Below are 7,233 nucleotides of genomic sequence, written 5' to 3'. Positions count from 1 at the left end.
CAGCTCTCTAGTTAATATAATGCAAAGACTAACAAAGAATGAGAGTAAATTTATGGCTCTTTTAAGAAATGTTTAGTCTGGTCCCAGCAGTAGAAACGGTTAATTTTTCATGTACTTAAATCCCTGATAATTATTAATAACTTGTCATGATGGAAGAGAAATGCTATGGGACAAAGATGTGATCAAATCTCAAAAATATGGGCAAAATAAGCCTAAGAGGATAGAATGTAAACAGAAGGGTTTTTATGGACATACGAAAAACATATTTATATGAAAGGAATTAGTTGCGGTCATAGGGGTTTTCCTTCCCTTTTTTGTCCCTTTTTTTTTTTTTTTTTTTTTTTTTTACTCTTTCAGTGTTTTAGCTACTCCCACAGAAGAAACCAAAGAAACCAAATCTGGCAAAATGATTCTTAGCTGGGACTGACTCATATACATGACTCGATTTTCGTTAACTTGCTTCGTAGAACGTCAAACTCACAGAAATTATATGTGCATCGATTAACAGCTTTTTTGTTGTAAGTCATAAAATCCAATTCAAGTTAGCTTGAGCAAGAAAGGCGAATTGACTAAATGAATGCAGTTCATTCATGCAGTTTAAAGGAAGGATTAGAGCAGGGACTCATGGAAGGTGCTGGAACAAAGAAGCTAAAAGCAATCAGGATTTTCTCTCTTTGCTTCCCTGGTCTCGGCTCCTTTCTGCACGGCTGTTTCTCCTTCTCTGCAGACCTACTTTCTCTGCTTCTCATTCCTGGGCCGGGGAGGTCTTGCCTCCTGCCCCTACTCCAATTCCACAGTTAACGCCCTTCCCTTTCAAGAGACTGTTCCAAACTGAAATCCATTCTGCTATTCTCTATTCCAGATTGCCCAAAGAGAAAACTGTGAGCGCTCAAACTGGCTCCAGGTCCGACCAAGCCCTCAAGGCCCTGGAGTAATACGGCCCTCCCTGTTTCTCCAACTTTGCACCAGGGTCCCCTCGTCTCTGGTGGTTCTCTTCCTCCTCGGAGACTTTGCTCTCTCTCTCCTCTTTGATGAAAGCATTCTTCCCCCAGATCTGGGCACGGCTGCCTCCTTCTCTCAGTCACAGCCTCCAGGAGGCCAGCCTCACACATTTGACCTAAAATGGGAATTAAAGACTGTCATGAATAGTATCCTCAAGCTAGACCACCTTATATAATGAATCAGAGAGTACTTTCTCATGATGTCGGAAGACGTAGACGTAAGATCACATTGAATTGAAACACGGGTAACTGTGCTAAAGAACAGAACCATTTGGAGATTGAGAATATACATTTAGGAAGTAGTTAACTATGGACAATTTTCCAAATTGTTTTCCACAAAAAACTAATGTGTCTTAAGAAATTAATCTGTGTTAGGGGCGCCTGGGTGGCTTGGTCGGTTGAGTGTCCGACTTCGGCTCAGGCCATGACCTCACAGTTCGTGGGTTCCAGCCCCGCGTCGGGCTCTGTGCTGACAGCTCAGAGCCTGGAGCCTGCTTCGGATTCTGTGTCCCCCCCTCTCTCTCTGCCCCTCCCTTGCTCGCGCTGTCTCTCTCTGTCTCAGAAATAAATAAACATTAAAAAAAAAAGTTTTTTTTAAAGAAATTAATCTGTGTTACAGGAAAAGAAAATTATCTGATCCAATGAATGTGAGCAATACTGCATTTTGTATCTCCTACTTTGTCATTTACAGGGTACAGGACCACATTAGAGACTCAAAAGTCACTGCCATAGAAACTGTTCTGTTCATTGTACTCAAATTTCCCCCAAAGCACCCCAATACAATTTTCAACATGCAGTAGATGTAACTGTTATTTAAGTACTATTCATTTAGCCTTGTTTCCCTTCCTCTGATTTCTTTGGCAGGCAGGGGGTGCCAAGGGATTTTCAATAGACCCTATTTTACAGGTGAGGAAACTAAAACCCAAAAAGATTAAAGTACCCTTCCAAGCTTATACCTTTCCATTCTGAAATCTTCACTTTTATAGATAAGGAAATGGAAACCCACACAGGTGAAATAGCTAAGATCCTGGATCAAAATGTGAATAAATAACTTCGGAACCAACTATGAAATCTAGCCATAAAATCTGCTGCCTGAGGTGAAATCTGTACATTGTGTTCCCTCATTACTTTGTCATAACAGAGAAGGAATGTGAGATGTGACTGCCCAGAAAATCTATTAGAATACATGCTTCTAGTTGGATAATAGACCTCAGAGATAAAATGTAATACTTTTTGCTTTGATATCTGCAAATATATCTGCAAATATATCTGCTTTGTAGACGTCTTTACCCCAAACATATCTATGCTATAAGTGAAAATTTCTTATATTTTGCCTAGATTGTTAAAATTGCCTCCTAACTGGTCTACTTACTCCCACTCTTACCTTTTATAACTAAGTGACTCATTACCATACTTTGTGCAACTTACATTACTTTTCAGTGTTTCATTTTCCCTGGCTTTAAGATGGGCATAGTTGTATATTTCTCTAAATTGATGGGGTTTTATTATTTTAGCATATTTGTGAAACAGTTGAGCCATTTAGGGAAAATTGTATTAGATGGTCTACTTATCTTACGGCTTGATAATGCTTTTTTTCTGAAATTAATGAATATTAGTTGGGCGCCTACTGTATACAGTGGAACCTACTGAATTGATGTGGGACATTCCAGAAAACCGGCCCTCCATTTATATTCTAAAGAGTTCCTTTAGAATAATTCCCAGAAGAATAGAAGGAGATTAAAAGTTAGGCCCATATCCACCCATCTATCCACTCATCCTTTCTTCCCCCTCTTTATTTTTTTTTTAATTTTATTTTTTTTCAACGTTTATTTATTTTTGGGACAGAGAGAGACAGAGCATGAACGGGGGAGAGGCAGAGAGAGAGGGAGACACAGAATCGGAAACAGGCTCCAGGCTCTGAGCCATCAGCCCAGAGCCTGACGCGGGGCTCGAACTCCCGGACCGCGAGATCGTGACCTGGCTGAAGTCGGACGCTTAACCGACTGCGCCACCCAGGCGCACCCCTTCCCCCTCTTTAAACATGTCAGATTTCATGATGTATTTCAAATACAGACTCAACAGTAGTTGCTGATGGGTTTGGAGGTACGATAAGAAAAAAAGATGGAGCAAAAATCTCCCTGGTCTTTAGCCTAAGCAACCACGAAGAAAATGGCATGTTTCCTAAGATGGGAAAACTTGAAGATAGTAATAGATGTAGGGTTGAAAATAAAGCTGCCTTTTGTATATATTGACTTTGAGTTGACTTTGGACGCCTAAAGGTACAATAGAAGAGAGGTGTAGGATAGAAACAGGATGAACAAACCTGGAGCCCAGTGCTGTAGCCATGAACTTCACGGGCATTAACATACAGATGATATTGAAAGGCGTGGGAATAGGGAATAAGTGAGAGGAACGAAAACACTCAGGTATAAGCCCTGGTACACAACATTTGGAAGCTAGAAAAAGGATGATGCAAGGCGAGTTCATCTGAAGCAGGCCAGTGATGTCAGCAGTAAATCAAGTATTTCAAAACCAGTGTTTTCAAAACCAAGTATTTCAAACCAGGATTTCAAAAGACAAATGGAGAAAGCATTTAAAAAAAGGAGGGAAGGGTAGATGATCAATTGAGTCAAATATGGTCAGCACATAAAGTCAGGGCGAGGGCCAAGAACAAATCACTGGGCCTGACAACACGGGAGGCACCAGGGATCCCAACCAGCTGAGATTCCCATCATGCAGGGCTTTGCAGACCATTTTAAGGACTCTGGATTTTGCTCTGAATGAAGTGGGAGCCATTGGACCACGTGGAAGAAATATGAGATGGCCCGTCATCCACCTTACCAGAGTGGCTTGGGCCATTCCAATGAGACGAGATGGTAGGGGACAGAAGCAGCAGGAAGCTCAGTTAGATGATTACAATAATTCATAGAGGACAAGATGGTGGCTTGGACGGGAAGGCGGCAGCCTAGATGTTGAGAGGTCCGATTCTGAATCCATTTGTAGGTAGAACCAAGAGAATTTACAGGTGGATTAGATGCAGGAAATGAGAGAAAGACAGGAGTCACAGGTGACCCCAAAATATTTGGCCTCGGCGTCTGGGAAGATAAAGCTGCCGTACGACCGGTGCTCCTAAGTGTTTGAGGAAGTAAGGACAAACAAGTAAAGAGACGAAAGAGTGATAGTGAGGCTGGAGAAAATCCAAGAGACGCAGAAGCAAAGCAGAGGGGAAAGTCATTCTCAGAAAAGGAAATGACCAAGTGACCAACGGTATTAAACGCTGTTGGTAGACCAGACAAGAAGATTACAAAATAACTCCTAGACTAACACAGAGCTCATCGGTAACCATGACAGGAGTCACTTTAGGGCGGTGGTGGAGTGGGAAGCCTGACTCCAGGGAGTTTAAGAGAGACTAGAAGAAAACACCCGAGACAGTAAGGACAAGACAAATGTTTAAGTGAATTTTGCAAGCAAGGAGTGGGGTCCTGCCTGAGGGAGAAGTGAAGTGGAACAGTCTTTGTTTTTGGATGGGAGGGGGAAAAAAACATGTTTATGTTGAGGAAAAATCCAATAGAGAGCAAAATCTGTTGATGCAAAAGAAAGAGGGGAGGCTTGCAGGGGGAATCAACAAGGAGGGATGGAAGTTTACGCCCGGGAGGCCATGGATGCAGCGAGGAGAGTTCATCCACACAGACAAAAAGGCAGGTGGCAGCTGTGAGCACAGGTACCCTCGTAGGCACATACCATATACACACAGGTGCAGTGGAGGGGCCTTGTGGAAGCTGTCCCCTACTCACCTCAATTTTCCTGTTGGATGGGAAGGAGATCCTTAGCCCAGAATGAAACTGGGGAGAAGGGAAGGCAGGCGATTGTCACGGAGCAGAAGAGTGATTGCACTGTCCCACCAGCCAGCCAGCCAGCCAGGAACCCATTTGTGCTTTGCGGCCATGAGTCTAAAGTCAGGCATCATGACGGTGCTTTTCTCCTGCAGGTTCAGCTGTGTGGGTGCAGCAGAGTAGGTGGAGGGTCAGATTTAGCGGGGGCGGGGGGCGGGTATGTTTTGGCCCCGGCGAATCATTGTTGCAATTAAACTTACACGCCAGCTCTAGAGCTGATAAAGGATGACGAAGCGAACGGAAAATAGGGGTTCCCAGAGCCCCTCCCCATGGTTTAGGAGTTTTCAATTTCGTATAATTCTCACAACCACCCTGTGAAAGAGATATATTTTCCTCATATTACAAATGGAGAAACGGACCAAGAGAAATCACACGAAGCCACTTTTTCCCCAAGATCATTCAGCTGGAAAGCAGAATGACACGGGGAACCTAGCCCAGGTTTTTCGGAGACCCTCGCAGGTCAGACTGAAGGGAAGATTTGGTAGTCTTCTGGGGACTCCCATTGGCTCCAGGGCCAGGCTGTGGCTGAGTCAGCTGGCCGGACACCAGGACCCAGCTTCCTGCCATCAAAACCCCAGGTGGCAGACACAGTCACCAGTTTGGCCGGAGATACATGGCACCACCACTCACAAAACCACTCATTTGCTCCTATAAAACAGTCATCACCTAGCAGGATGCCAAGAAAATCAATCATGACTAAATTCCCAGTTCGGTTTGATTCACTGACCACGTGTCGACATGATCATAATGCTTGGTCATCATGCTTCATAATTACCATCCTTAGGTCTGGAACAACTGTGGGCCTGAGCAAAACCAGCGATGTGTGGGTGAATCTTCCTTGAAGCAAATTTCAGTGTTAGGCGTGGATTGTTTAGTTCGTGGGTGATCCCTGATTCCGATAGAGGGTCTGCTAGTCTCCTAGAACTGGAAGAGGTTTTCGAGATGATTGTGCCCAGCTTCCTCATTGTGTAGGCTTAAGAGTCTTAATGTTAGGGGCACCCGGGTGGTTTAGGTGGTTCAGCATCCGACTCCAGCTCAGGTCATAATCCCACGGCTCGTGAGTTCGAGCCCCGCGTCAGGCTCTGTGCTGACAGCCTGCTTCAAATTCTGTGTCTCCCTCTCTCTCTGCCCCTCCCCACTTGTGCCCCCTCTCTGTCTCTGTCTCAAAAATAAATAACCATTAAAAGAATTTTAAGTATCTTAAAATTATAGAAGATGTATATAAAATGTATGTTACCCTATCTTGGATGCCAACTCCATAACGGGAACGCATATAAGAGAAATCCTTCTCAAGGATAAGGGATTTTTGTAAGTAGGTACATCTTATGAATTACTAGCTCCTCTTTTCTTCCTTATATGGACACTGTTCTTTGCAAAAAAAAACACACGCTCAGTAACTGTTTATTAAATGCTTAACTGGCTGGCCAAAGGGAATGAAGCCATGACACGAAGAAAAATTGTCAGGAGAATTTCAAACCCCTGGCAGTCTTTCTCCCAGACCAAGTCTTCATGTCCCTACATGGGAACCGTGCAGAAGAAAGCGAGAACAGGTAGTAGACATCACGAAAAAGGAAAAAGCCTATCAAGGTCACATAGCAGTGACACAGCCTTCCTGAGTTCCCAACCCCGAATCTGCTGCAGGACCTGTGGCTCCCATTCTGACCGTGAAGAGGCTATTGTTGGCTATTAAGTCAGAGCCAGATGCGAGGGGGACCGATTTCCCAGCTGCACACGAACACGGTCAGGAACAACCTCACTCTGACTACACATCTTAAAACGGTCTTCGCAGCCCGGAGAGAAACGAGTATTGAAATAGAACAGCAGGGATGATTTAAGGACACGGAAGATTGTATTTCCTTCGCTTCAAACCTTCACAATTTGTTTACGTGTTTGTCATCTATTGTTTTCAAGGTTCGCGAGAGGTACCGATTAGGTGTGCTCCTTCTTAGGCTTAAAGACGAGGAGGAGACAGATGGGACGTACACAACTGATCCTGCTCTGAGCGGTGGATGCTGATGTCACACGGGCAGTGGAGACAACATGGCGAAAGAGGTCGGAAACACTCTTGACGGCTCGTCCGGGCTAATTTTTATCAAGTCAGGAACATCATCCCTGCTACACAGATGGGGATCTTGGGGGTCAAGAGGTTTAAGTGAGGTGCCTAATATCCTTCGCCCACAATAGATGCTGAGTGTAACAGGTGTGGTACCAGGTGTGAAGTTTCAGCGGCAACAGGCTGTGGGAAACGGAAGGGAAAAGGGGTATGCAATGGTGGAATGTTCCGTTGGTTCCGCCACCCTGGTGGTGAAAGAGTTGCCAGTGGTGCTAACGTAGGCTCA

At 44.4% G+C, this 7,233-nt stretch overlaps 1 long non-coding RNA gene across 1 annotated transcript; it reads right to left on the bottom strand.

The window, feature by feature from the left end:
- Nucleotides 1-299: 299 nt before the first annotated feature.
- Nucleotides 300-4,982, bottom strand: LOC121020897 (uncharacterized). Its single transcript, XR_005786345.1, has 2 exons — nt 4,796-4,982; nt 300-1,117 (listed from the first exon to the last, which is right to left on the bottom strand). It is a non-coding gene; the product is annotated as an uncharacterized LOC121020897 (long non-coding RNA).
- Nucleotides 4,983-7,233: the final 2,251 nt, after the last annotated feature.

The sequence above is a fragment of the Herpailurus yagouaroundi genome, unplaced genomic scaffold (assembly GCF_014898765.1).
Source record: "Herpailurus yagouaroundi ecotype Mexico unplaced genomic scaffold, PumYag 253, whole genome shotgun sequence".
NCBI lineage: Eukaryota > Metazoa > Chordata > Mammalia > Carnivora > Felidae > Herpailurus > Herpailurus yagouaroundi.
Note: the sequence above shows the minus strand (reverse complement) of the source record. Positions and strands in the feature narration are given on the sequence as shown.